Genomic DNA, 14,034 nt, shown 5'->3' on the forward strand with positions numbered 1-14,034 from the left:
TTATTTTCCATATGTCAAAAAAATAGGATGAAATTTAAAATGGCCTCTCTGCATGTGATCCCCGGTGCCATTTGCAATCTGCTACATCTGGTTTCCAGGCAAATCTCCCCATTTGCTATTCCCCAGCCATGTCCTGTCCTTGATACTTCTGTCCTGCACCTGCATCTGAGTCTTCTTCCTATGCAGCCTTTCCTGCCTTTCCAAGGCAGAAGATCAAGAGGTGGGAATTTTGGAGTTCTGGGTTCAAATTCTGTGACTGCTACTTATTGATTTGTGACTTTTGTTAGGTCACTGAAATGCTCTGAGCATTTATAAATAAAGTAGGGATGAAAAGAGATATACAACTGGCTGGCGCTGTGGCTCACTAGGCTAATCCTCCGCCTGCGGCACCGGCACTCCGGGTTCTAGTCCCGGTTGGGGCACTGGTTTGGTCCTGGCTGCTCCTCTTCCAGGCCAGCTCTCTGCTGTGGCCCAGGAAAGCAGTGCAGGATGGCCCAAGTGCTTGGGCCCTGCACCCGCATGAGAGACCAGGAGGAAGCACCTGGCTCCTGGCTTTGGATGGGCGCAGCGTGCCGGCTGTAGTGGCCATTTAGGGGGTGAACCAATGGAAGGAAGACTTTTCTTTCTGTCTCTTTCTCTCACTGTCTAACTCTGCCTGTCAAAAAAAAAAAAAAAAAAAAAAAAAAAGGAGAGATATACAACTAGCTCTGTGCCCAGCATAGAGCATGTGCTCACTGCAGGATTGCTATTGGCCTGGCAAATGCCAACTTCATTCTTCCATGTATAGCTCTGGGGAAATGAGCCCTGAGAACTGCCAGGGACTGGGGGCTCACTTTTTCCCAAAAAAGCTTCTGTGTTAAGGACAGAAAACTGCCATCATTTCATGGCAAAAGGCACTTCTGCCAGCAGGTGCTGAGGAGTGAGCACTCCCTGCTTCGGGTCAAGGAAAGTGTTTTGCTGATGCAATCACAGGAGCGCCCAGAAGATGAAACCTGTACCTCCTAGTTTCTACCAGGATTCAAGCAGAGGAAGAAAAGGTTTCCAAGAAGCTCCTCTTTTACTGTCTCTGGGTCCAACGTGTCCTACCTCCACCGATGCAGCAGTCCAATGATTCTCAAGCCCAGATGTTCCTAATACCTTTTAATTATTGAGGCTTGAACATCCTGTCTATGCCATAAACCTACTCACAGCATCTGAACCCTGAATCTAAAGCATATATAGCAGATAGTAGAATCTCATTAAGGAGAATGGGAAAAAAGAATCCTTGTGATCCAGAGACCTCATCCTCATGGGGCCCCATTCTTGTGAGACCTTCTGCTTGTGGAGCTTCGGGGTGACAGGACAGACTGTTTTGGTTGGTGGAAAATTTATAGAAAGAAAAGTTGATTCTGCAGTATTTAGCACATCTGTCCCCAAACTCAAGTTCAATAAAGGAAAGTGCTGGATTCTCCAAGTGTTAAGTTGGACAAGAAAAGAGATTCGGTACAAAATGGACTTTCAAATATCATTCATTCAGGAGAATTTTCCTGGCTAGCACTGCTTCTCAGAACCCCCTGCTGGATTGAAGCCTCACCCAGTATTTTCAGCAAGTCATTAGCCTTCACATACATGTATCACATAAACATATCACTCACACATTCACAAATACTTATTGAAGATCTAATAATCTTCCAGACACTGTTTTAATTCCTTGGGATCCTGTTAATAAAGCAGATATTAATTATTGACCTTGTGCAGCTTAAATATTACTGAGACATTCTTGTCTGGCTGACATTTAGCATAACACTGAGAGTAAAAGATAGGATTCACAGACTCAAGATACCCAGGGGCTGGAGAGCTAACAGCCCTGAGCAGAGTGATCCAGTTGCAAAACAACAGGGAGTGGTAGGGACTGTGGGAACTAGAGATCTCATTCCTCACTCAATGGAGTAAGCTGCTATTTTGTTGCAGACAATTGTTTCCATGTAAGAATGTAATTTCCTTGATTCCAGACATTCCAGTGTGTCAGGGTAAGTCAAAATCTAGATATATGTGAAATTCTTCAATTGTAAAACCTGGAGCACATCAAACTGAGCTCATCTGTCGGCCAGGTTCTATCCGAAAGACATCTACTCATGATTCCTGCTCTTGACTTTCAATGGAGATTGGCAGGTTGAGGGATCAAGTAGATCATTTATTTCCAATGTTCGTATCACAGTTGGATAATTATGGTTGATAACAATGAATATATCTTTCAAAATAGCTAATAGGATTTTAAGTGTCTTCAACACAAAGAAATGATCAATGTTTGAGGTGATGGACATGCCTGAACTACTCATTATGTACATGTATTGAAATGTCAATCTGTACTCCATAAGTCATGCACACACACACACACATATATATATCCAGACTTTAGGATATATATATATATATATATATATATATATATATATATTTCCTGAAGTCTGAAAAGAGTCAGCCTCATACCAGCTTCATCATTTGCTACCAGTGTAGTCAGGTCACTTTTTAAAGACAGGTAGCTTTACATCTGTAAAGCAGGAATAAAATCTTAGAAATTTTACATTAAGCAATAGATGATAGAGCATACAAGCCTAGTACATTGTAGGAACATAATAAATGTCAACTTTTAGAAGAGTCAGGGTCCTGGCAGGAAACACATGCACATTCAAAGGTTTTACGTGAAGGAGCTTAATGGTTCTGTTTATAGAGGCATGGACTGGGGTTTAGGAGGGAAATGCATAGGGCTGATGGATCACCCAGGGACTAGAAATACTGAACAGCCATTACCGACCTTGGTCTGAATGAACACAAAAGAGGAAGAGAGCCATAAGACCCAGTGTGAGAGGGGAGCTGTTGATGAGGGGCACTTGGCAGGAGTTGTCACAGCCTGACCTCATGATCTCTCCTCCCAGTCTCTTGATACTGTCTCCCACTGGCCAAACCAATCTAGAAGCCAGAAGACAAGAGAGCCTGGATAGCGCTGTCTACCTTGATCTGTCTCCCAGACATGGGTGTGAGTGAAGAAAGGCAGGGTATAGACCAATGCATCTGAAGAAAGTCACTGCAGTCCTCCCTGTTTCCTTCTCTCTGAGTACACGCCAGCCCTTGTTCTCACTCTGAAGCCTAGGGGCAAATACTCTACCACCAACCTCTCCTTTCCACCTTAGAGATACTCATGACTTTGAAGTTTTCTTCCAAACAAAGAAGTGCTCAAAGAGCGATTTTCTTGGGGAAGACGAGGGCATCTGTACCAGGTTCCCATTGACGGGCTTCATTTTGTGCAAGCCTTGGCACCCATGTAAAGGCAGGGCTGAAATCATGATTGATCTAAACCATTACTCATCAGGCCTATCCTGTCCTTTATTACAGGCTGCTGAGATAGGTGGGTTTGCCCCAGGAGAATAGAAAAAAGGGGGGGGGGGCACTGGGGAAGGGTGAGGAGTGAGAGAGATGGGGATTGATTCATCTTTGCTATGACCTCCTTGGGCTTGAAGCAGAGTGTTAAGTATGAAGAAAGGTTGCCAGGGAAAGCCGAACCTCAAGCAATATTTTAAAAGCATCATTTAGTACATGCTAGCCTCCAGGTAACTGCAAGTTCATTCATGTAATCAACCCAAGTTCTGAAGATGGGCAATGACCAGTATGGTATGAGCAGACCTGGGGAGCTACATGCTCTGGCTCCCGGCTTTTCCACATGACAGCTTCCTCCTCTCTGCAGTCATGGGACAGCCACATCAGTCTCAGCACCCATGTGCAGACATGACAGTATCTAGAGGCAAGAAGAGCCAGCTTCTGGTAGCTCCATCAGAAAAGAATATTCTTTTTCAGATGTAACTGGCAAACATCTCATCACATTTTGTGAGCCCCAACTGAGTCACATACCCATTCTTGAATCAATTCCTACATCCAAGGAAATATCACATGATGATTGGCTTAGGGCTGTGTTATCAGAAACAATTGCTATAGCAACAAGGGTAGGTGGGATGACTCTGACTGAGTGATAGTTTTCATGATTCTCCCCTGCCTGGACACACAATGAGAACTATTTAGACTGAACGGAGAGGAGGTAGTCCCTTACCTACAAACGATGTCTCATAGCACTAGGCTTACTTCTTGAATAAACCCCATGAAGAAAACTCCCAAATTCCAGGGCCTTTTAAAAAAATGGCCTATTTCTCATTTATGTCAAGCATCCAGAAAAGATTGCCTGGGAGCTTATTTTGCTGTACACCTCTTCCCACAGAGATCCCAGCAGAGCGTTCCCAGCACCAGAATGTCCCCAGTTGCTGCTGCAGTAGGAGAAACAGACTCACCTTCCATGGTCTTTCTTCACCTGGAAGGGACACATGTCAATGCCCCTTGCATTTCAGTGACTAAAGGAAATCTCGCAGCCATTTCTAGCTTCAAGGTGATCAAGACGTGTAATTTCACATGATGCCCAGAAGGAGTAGAACAAAAATATTTGTGAACAGCTGAGGGGGACAATCAGGCATTGTTGGTAGCAGTGCAAAATGGCACAGATTTTCTAGAAAGCACACTGTTAATGTGTGTTAAGGGTATAAAGGAAAACTCATACTCTTTCTCATGTAGGGCCATAGGAAGTAGAAACACAAACAAGGTTTATGTATAAACATATATGTTGAAGCACTGCATATGCAAACAAAAAAAAAAAAACTCAGAAGCAATCAGAATCTCTAACTGTAAGATACTTGTTAAATTAAACTATAGTCATTGATATATTATTCTCTAGTTTTTCACTTAATTTATTTATTCTTATTTGGGAAGCAGAGACTGAAACAGAGGGAGAAAATTCCTATCCAATGGTTCACACCCCAAATGGACACAATACTGGGACCGGGCTGGAACTTAAGTCAGGGGCTAGGAATTCAATCCAGGTCTCCCATGTGGGAGTCATCCCCTACTGCTTCCTGGGATACACATTGGCAGGAAGGTGGGATCAGGAGTCGGAGCCAGTATCCAACTCAGACACTTCAGTGTGGAATGTGGGCATCGCAATTGGTGGCTTGACTGCTAAGACAGACGTCTACCTCTCTACTGTTTTACAGTGCTACTTCTGAAGAGTTTTCAATGACAAGAGAAAATGCTCACAGTGAGTAAAAGCTAAGTAAAGGATTAAGAATTATATTGTGCTATTAACATAAAAATAAGGCAGCAACAAAAAAGAAAAAAACAGTAAAATAGTGATCATGGTTAAATGTAGGTGAATGTTTTTGTCCCCTATTTTTCCAAATTGCTTTAGTTCTCTATACAGATTAGTAATTTTTTTAAAGCTCAGGTAAAAAGATTATTAAAAATGGTAATTATATACAGCATTTGTTCATAATAGAAATTAAAAACAACTAAACTCCTTAACAGGGAGTCGGTTACATGAATTTTAGCTCAAACAATAGATGATGAGGAAGCATTTAAAAATCAATATCTAGAGCCGGCGCCGTGGCTCAATAGGCTAATCCTCCACCTTGCGGCGCCGGCACACCGGGTTCTAGTCCCGGTCGGGGCGCCGGATTCTGTCCCGGTTGCCCCTCTTCCAGGCCAGCTCTCTGCTATGGCCAGGGAGTGCAGTGGAGGATGGCCCAGGTGCTTGGGCCCTGCACCCCATGGGAGACCAGGAAAAGCACCTGGATCCTGGCTCCTGCCATCGGATCAGCGCGGTGCGCCGGCTGCAGCGGCGGCCATTGGAGGGTGAACCAACGGCAAAGGAAGACCTTTCTCTCTCTGTCTGTCTCTCTCACTGTCCACTCTGCCTATCAAAAATTAAAAAAAAAATAAATAAATAAAAAATAAAAAAAATAAAAAAAAATCAATATCTATTTGATAAGTTATGGGACATTTTTTAAGGCATAGTAAGCAAAAAAAGCAAGTGAAAAAAGGAAAATGAGTATAGTACATAGTTGTTTGGTGAATATGCATTCACACACACACACGCACATACAAACACTGATTTTTGTAAAGAAACATTGATTGGCTTTGGGTGGGAAAAACTAGGAGATCAAAGAGCTGGTTTATGGCCATGGAAAGGTGACTTTCAACTTTAAGTCCTTTGTGTTATTTGATGTTTTTAACCCTATGTGTTCGTTATTTAATTTGAGTCACATCCACAATCAAATAATAAACAAATCACATCTTGGCTCTTGCAGACACATCATAGTTACTGGTTCCCCTCCCTGCCCTTGTTCTATCTTTAAGCCATTTCACTCAATGTCTCTGTCTTGGGTTTGGCTATACTACAGTTTAACAAGGTTTAGGGATTGAAAATGGATCTCATCGATCTGTCTGCCATTCTGAGTGCAAGAACAGGGGGTCCTCCAAAGCTGCCAACTCAGGTACAGGGAACGTGAGTTATCTTCTCACCTGGGCTACAGACATCTGGCAGCCTTCCCAGGGACCTGTCGGTAAAAAACACAAAGGCCTCTTCTTGCCTGATATTGAACACTTCCTGCAAACATTTGACGTCTTGAGCCCAGGCCTTTGTGTGTGCCCAGGGCCATTTCATTCTTGGGAGTCACTTACAGTCCTGTATATCAAGCTGGACAGATCACTGTGGACAGTGTCAAGGTCAAGCTTTCTGATCAAAGGGAAGCTCCAACACCAGTATAGAAAGTTTAGATCTGAGCTCCCCAAAGCAAGGCATCAGAAAATGACCCACTATGACTCTCTGTCCTAGCACAAACTTGGTAAGAATGAGGGTATTTTGAAAAGTTTGTGCAAAGTAGAAATTAAAAGGTAAACTTATTGAAATCCATGTATAGTTTTCATAGTATACATTTTTCATGAACTTATTGGGGTCCATTTTATGCATGGATTTCATATTTCTAACCAAAAAAAACTTACCTTTAATTCCATAATTCCATTTTCTGTGAATTTTTTATGTTTATATATTTGATAGTTGCATAGAGAGGAGGAGGAGGGAGGGAGAAGGAAAGGGAGAGGGAAGGGGAGAGAGAGAGAGGGAGAGAGAGAGAGAGATTTCTCCCATCCACAGGTTCATAATGGCTGGGACTGTGCCAGGATGAGACCAGGAGCCAGGAGCTTCTTCCGGGTCTCCCACGTGGATGCAGGGGCCCAAGCATTTGGGGCATCCTCCACTGCTCTCCCTGGATCATTAGCAGGGAGGTGGATTGGAAGCAGAGCAGCCAGGTCTTGAGTGGCCAGGCCCACATGAGATGCCAGCGTCACAGGCAGAGTCTTAACCTGCTACAGCACAACGCTGGGTGCTTTGTGAACTTTTTGAAACATTTTTATGCAATCAAAAGAAGATATTTTGTTCCTTTTTTCTGAAATTAGCTTGTTCACTAGGAATCTGCCTCTCAGGCCTTCTCCTTGCACCTCCAGCAGCATTCATTCTATCTCCCCTGGGGATGGTCTGTGATGAGTGGTATTTATTCACGCAGCAAATACCTAGCACTGGGAATACAGGAATGAAGGGCACTGAACTGAGAAATATGCTTGCTTGCATATAGTTTACAATCAGATATGCATGCACACATTACAAAAAATACTTTTAAGGTAAAATGTATATTATGGAGGCCAGCACTGTGGCATAGTAGTGTAAGCCTCTACCTGTGGCACTGGCATCCATATGGGCACTGGCTCCTGTCCTGGCTGCTCCTCTTGTGATCGAGCTCCTTGCTAATGGACTGGGAAAATAGTAGAAGATGGTCAAGCGTTGGGTCTCTGCATCCACTTGGGATACCTGGAAGAAATTCCTGGCTCCTATTTTCAGATTGGCTCAGCTCCAGCCACTGTGGTTATTTGGGGAGTGAACCAGTGGATGGAAGACCTTTCTCTCTGTCTCTCCCTCTGTCTGTAATTCAAATAAATTAATAAAATCTTTTTAAAAAATGTACACTATGATACAAGGTGCTTTGGTGAAAAATATAGTAGGAATGTGGTTATGGGGTGCCAGTGGGAGTCCTCACTCCAAAAGTGAAGCTCAGGTGAAGATCTGAATGCCACAGGCAGCAAGCCATGTGGACATCAGGGGCAACTTTGTGAGAATTTACTCCTGGTTGAGCAGAAGGTAGAAATAGATGCTTCACTGAGATGTTGGAATGCTGTTTTAAACTTTCTGAAATAAAATGCTTTAAATTTTTTTCTAAGACCTAAATATATACATGAAATAAAACAAATGTCCAACAGCAGTTATACCATGGTACCACTGTGAAATGGAGTAATTTAGAATATTATCTGGAATATGTAACTACTCACTAACAACCACAGATTTGGAATAATTTAATAAGATGGGAAAGCAGACTCAAAAACTCGAGTGAGAAAAGTGGAACAAAGAATTTATCATCTACTTTGTCCATTCACTATAAAAACCAAGTTTAATACCCAGAACAATGGTCAGTATAAGATAGATAAGTAACCAAAAGTAATAGATAGCTGTTGATAGGATTAATTTTGAATGTAATCATTATAATGGGGGAATAGAAGAAAATTTATTAAATAATTAATGGCAGTTGGTCCTCAGGGATGGAATTCTTGATAATTTAAACAGTACATACTTTTAATGTTATTAGAGACACAAGCAGAGAGACAGAGACAGGGGGAGATCTTCCATCTGCTCTCCAAATGCCCACAACAGCCAGGGCTAGGCCATGCCAAAGCCAGGATCCTAGAAAACAATTTGGGTCCCCACCTGGGTAACAGGGACCCAAGTACGTGAAGCTGGGTATGCACTACAGAAAGCTGGATTTGGGAGCAGAGATGAGACTTGAAGCCAGGCACTCCAATATGGGATGCAGGTGTCCAAGCAGTGTTTTAGCTAGTAGGCAAAATGCCTTCCCTGTTATCAGTACATGTTAAAGCTCCTGAGATGACTCCAACCTACTAACTAAAATGATTGTTTTATGTATGTCTGATTCTATGCTCTGAGGAACCTATCTCAAACCCCAATGTATAGGCCAGGAAGGTGCAACAGATGAGAGCCAACTTGCCCAAGGCCATGAGCTAGGACATGGGCTATCAGGTGATTGAATCCTAGATCTGAGGGAAACCACTTGGCCTGGTATTTTTACTTAAAACAGCTGACACCTAGAGAAGAAACTGGAAGGGTTTACTCCAAGACACAGGCTGTCTACTTGTAAGTCAGTACTCAACCTGAGGTTCTTGTACCCTGTTTTGGACTCTTTCTAGCTACCTAGTGCACTGAAAGAGGAAGGATAACAGATGACGAAAACATGCACAAAACTGTAATTGTGGGTCCCATCCCTGACCCAGGTTCATAAGAATTCCAGGTTGAATCTGTCTAGTCCCACCTTGGTGAGGATATCAGTGCCTTCCCTCTCATGTTAGTATCTGTTCTTGAGGGGTACACGGCCCATTCTTAAGGGTGCATGAGAATTCTGGGAACCCCTCAAATGATGGATATCTGTATAGGGCAGTTACATGGGGGCTGAGACAAGTCTTAAGCCCCATTATTATCAGATTTTTGAGACCCTCTAGCCATAGTCAACACTGTGGGTGGACAGGGATACAGATAAATGGGTGGCCGGCGCCACGGCTTACTAGGCTAATCCTCCGCCTGCAGCGCCAGCACCTCCGGTTCTAGTCCAGGTCGGGGTGCCGGATTCTGTCCCGGTTGCTCCTCTTCCAGTCCAGCTCTCTGCTGTGGCCCAGGAGTGCAGTGGAGGATGGCCCAAGTGCTTGGGCCCTGCACCCGCATGGGAGACCAGGAGGAAGCACCTGGCTCCTGGCTTTGGATTGGCGCAGTGCACCGGCCGCAGCGTGCAGGCCGTAGTGGCCACTTGGGGAGTAAACCAATGGAAAAAGGAAGACCCTTCTCTCTATCTCTCTCTCTCTCACTGTCTAACTCTACCTGTCAAAAAAAAGTTTAAAAAAAAAAAAAAAAGATAAATTGGTGCTACCTTAGCTGCCATTTGGCTGCACTTGATGAATGGTTTCTGTTGTGTTTGAAGCTCTCGGCTCATCAGCACCTCACTGTAGGGTCCCCCTCATTTTCCCTGTACCCAACTGCTTTGTTTTTAGTCTTCAGGTAAAAACAGATCTGTAAGTCTTCACAAAAATCTTCCTTCCATTTCACCATTTGGAAATGGATTGTGTGGATTTGGTATCCTTTGCTTCCTGTTTCTATTTCCTGGGGCCAGGAACAGTGTGGAGGAGGAACAAACCCTCAGAGTTTGATAAGCGTACTTCAAATGTTTGCAGAAAATGTCAAAAATACACGCGTGTAGTGAATCTTCAAAAAGTTCTTGGCAAGTGGGTATTATGAAAGAAAAACACTATGCATGGATTTCAAAAACCTTTTTTTACCAAAACAAACTTATCTTTTAATTCCATTTTTCCATGACATTTTTAAAGCACTCTCACACTCACCCTTTAGATTTGAGGTACAAGGGTAATATGAAGGGGAAGTCCTGATGATTGACTAAATGCCACCTCCCTGTGACAAAACAATAAGTAGGCCAAAAGTTTCAATGTAGTCTTTGTAATACTTCCTTTTGCACTGGGTGAATGTAGGTGAAAGTGAACAGCGTCACTGATATGACACTGCAACTATTATTTCAGTTTTGGCCAATATACACTAAAGCTTAAAAGAAATCTCCTGACCAGAAGGCTGCCCCTATAACAATTTATTTCCTTTTCAGGCAGGCAAAAGGATTCCCATGAAAGGCTGCACAAACCACCATGTACTCTGGGCCTACAAAACATCCTGGCACAAATGTGAGAGAACACCCCTGGACTTGGCCAAGTTGGTCAACGGCAATGAGGTGGAGCTTCCTGGAACTTCAACAGCAGACCCAGGCTCCAGCCCACGTTGACCCAGGTAGAAAGGGTTTCTCCCACAGGGAGACCCCTTCCAAAGAGTTCACATGGGAATCTGTCTAGCCAGGGTTCTCAACATGATGAACACTCTGGACTAGCCCTTTTGCAAAGTGATTTTTTTTTAAATATAACTATTTACATATTGGATTTTCCCTCTTTAACAGTAAGAAAAACAGTAACAGGGAGGTCCATGAAATTTCAGAATCAAGGAACAATGTTCCCTGTGCCCCTTCTGCAGCTCCAGGCAGGAGCTGAATTCTTCCTTATTCTCAGGCCTTTTTGCCCAGAAATAAAGTTCAAGGAAATAGGAACATAAAAGAACTACATGTCCACAGGTCCACAGAACACCCTGAGAATCTTAACGGAATGGGAGCCCATCACATCCTAACCATTAACCCACCCCAGTCCCATTGCATTGTCTTACATCACTGGAGAACTTGAACTTACACTAAAATACACACTTTCCTGGGAAAGGTTCTGCTTGTAGTTAGGCCTCTACATCTCTCTCTCTCTCTCTCTCTCTCTCTCTCTCTCTCTCTCTCATTCATTTATATATTTGAAAGAGGGGGAGGGAGAGAGAGAGAGAAAGAGAGAGAGAGAGAAAGCGAGCTTCCATCTGCTGATTCACTCCTCCAAATGGCCACAAGAGCTGAGAGCAGCCCAGGCTAGAACTAGGAGCCAGAAACTCCACACTGATTTTCCCATATGGGTGGCAGAGGCCCGAGTAGTTGGGCCATCATCTGCTGCTTTTCCAGGTTCAGCAGCAGGGAACTTGATGGGAAGTAGAGAAGCTGCAACTCAAACAAGTGCTCTGCCATGGAATACCCAAGTCACACATGGTGGCTTAACCTACTGCGCCAGGATGCTGGACCCCTCAGCATCTCTTTGGGAGTCTGTGTACAGCGTGTATACAGAGAGTGCCTGAAATCAAATCCAGGTTCCAACACTTGCTAATTAGGTAAACTTGGGCATGCTCACTTAACTTCATAGGGCCTTGGATTCCCTATCAGTCAAATATCTATCTCATAAGGTGTTGTGTGGATTAATTAAATTAATGCATGTAAAGTATTACTAACAGCTCCTGGCAAAGTTAGTGCTCAATAAATGTACTTACTTTACTCCCTAAAAGTAGGCTTTGATAACGAGAGGCACTTGGGCAGACATGGATCCTTCTGGGGAAAAGCAACAATGAAGAGGAACAAAAGGCCACATATATCACATAAAAGCAAAACTGGTGGCACTGACTTCAAAATATCCTCTTGAAATTTTGTTTATGGAGTCTCCTGTGGACAGGTATAGAGGCCCAGGTAGAGACAGGGATATAGGCATCAGAGTAAGGAAGGATGGGGCCCTGTAGGTACTCAGGGATGAGTAAGTGGCATAAAGAACCCCTGAAGTTTGGGGAATTAAATGTAAATTAACACTAGGCTTGTAGTGAATGCTTCTGTATAAACATTTGAAAGAATATATACAACATTTCAGGCTCACTTGGCTAATCCTCCGCTGCGGCGCCGGCATCCCATATGGGTGCCAGTTCCAGTCCCGGTTGCTCCTCTTCCAGTCTAGCTCTCTTCTGTGGCCCAGGAAGGCAGTAGAGGATGGCCCAAGTGCTTGGGTACCTGCACCCACATAGGAGACCAGGAAGAAGCTCCTGGCTCCTGGCTTCAGATCAGTGTAGCTCTGGCCGTGGTGGCCATTTAGGGGGTGAACCAACAGAAAGAAGACCTTTCTCTCTGTCTCTCTCTCTCAGTTCTCACTCTGTCAAATAAAAAAAAAAAGAATATATATAACACTTTAAAAATCAACGGTTGTGCTATCTTCTGACTATTCTGATATATTTCATTCCAGGGTATTTTTTTTTCTGCCATACATAGCTTATATACATAATACTCATTTTGTCCCAATTTATATCCAATTTTAACCATATTGGGGTCATATTTTAAACTACTTTTTCCCACTTAATTCAGCTGGAGCACTTTCCCCTCATTAAAGATAGCTTTTAAAGGCTACATTATACTCTATCATATGGATTCACTTAATCTAATTCACTATAAGCATTTAAGCTGTTTCTAATTTTTTATTATTATAAAACCTGCAGCAATGAGCATCCGTGTCCATAAATCTTTATGTGCATGTCTGGTAACTTCCTTAGGATAAATCGCTCAAAGTGGAATTACAGGTTCAAGAGTTTGCTCATTTTGATGGACTTTGATACATACTGCCCTTTTTCTTGCTATGAATATATACACAGAGAAATGGAACAGTCATAATTCCTTTGCTTTCTCAGATAAATAGTTCTCATTTTCCGTGTTTGACCCAAACAACACCTCCCTCAGGAAGCCCCCCTATCTTTACACACTGATTTAATACCCCTTGTCTATACAGTGATCCCTTGGCATCCATGGAGAGGATTGGTTCTGGAATCCTGGCAAATACTAAAATCTGTGGTGCTCAAGTCTCTTATAAAAAAATGGCACAGTATTTGCACAGTACCTATGCATGTCCTCCTCTATACTTCAAGTTATCTCTAGATAACGTATAATACTTAATACAATGTAAATGCTATATAAATAATTCTTATGCTGCATTGTCTAGGGAATAATGACAAAGAATTAAAGTCTGTATGTGATCAGTACATAGGCAGTTTTACCTCCTTAATATTTTCTGTCTACACTTGGTTGAACCTGTTGGTTTCAAGATAGGGAGCACCAATGGTACATTTTCAGCCCTGGGCCTTCTCTATTATATAGCAATTGGCATACTATACTGCATTTACTGGTTTATATGTCTTGCTGGCTGGCTGGCTGGCTGGCTAGTTGATAAACACCTTAAGGGGAGAATAATCTATAGAATCCAGGTACCTATCACTTCTTGGCCTTTTGGCTAAGATCAAGTGTAGAATCCAGGTACCTGACACATACTAGATTTTCAACACATTGGTGAGGTCAATGCAAAGCAAGCATGGGAGTGGGCCAGTATTCAGTGCACTTCTGGGCTCACATGGGCCTCTCCTGTCATAGCCTCTCCAGGTAATAAGCTCCTGGGAATATTCTCCATTCCTCCACTGACCTCTGAGATAATGAAAATGCTGGCCCCAGGGGACAATCGTCACGTCTTGCAGAAGACTGACCTGTACACAAGACTGAAGGAAAATAACCTACAGTGTTTTTCAAGGAGAAGCCAAAACTCTGATACCATGACCCCTAGATGGGGCTGTCAGGA

General features: G+C 43.1%; 1 pseudogene; it reads left to right on the plus strand.

Annotated features, from left to right (window-relative positions):
- The first annotated feature begins 13,675 nt into the window (after nucleotides 1–13,675).
- LOC138850255 (U2 spliceosomal RNA) lies at nucleotides 13,676–13,826 on the plus strand (annotated as a pseudogene).
- Nucleotides 13,827–14,034: the final 208 nt, after the last annotated feature.

Source organism: Oryctolagus cuniculus, chromosome 6 (assembly GCF_051225735.1).
Source record: "Oryctolagus cuniculus isolate XC-2025 breed Fujian yellow rabbit chromosome 6, ASM5122573v1, whole genome shotgun sequence".
In the NCBI taxonomy this organism is placed as follows: Eukaryota; Metazoa; Chordata; class Mammalia; order Lagomorpha; family Leporidae; genus Oryctolagus; species Oryctolagus cuniculus.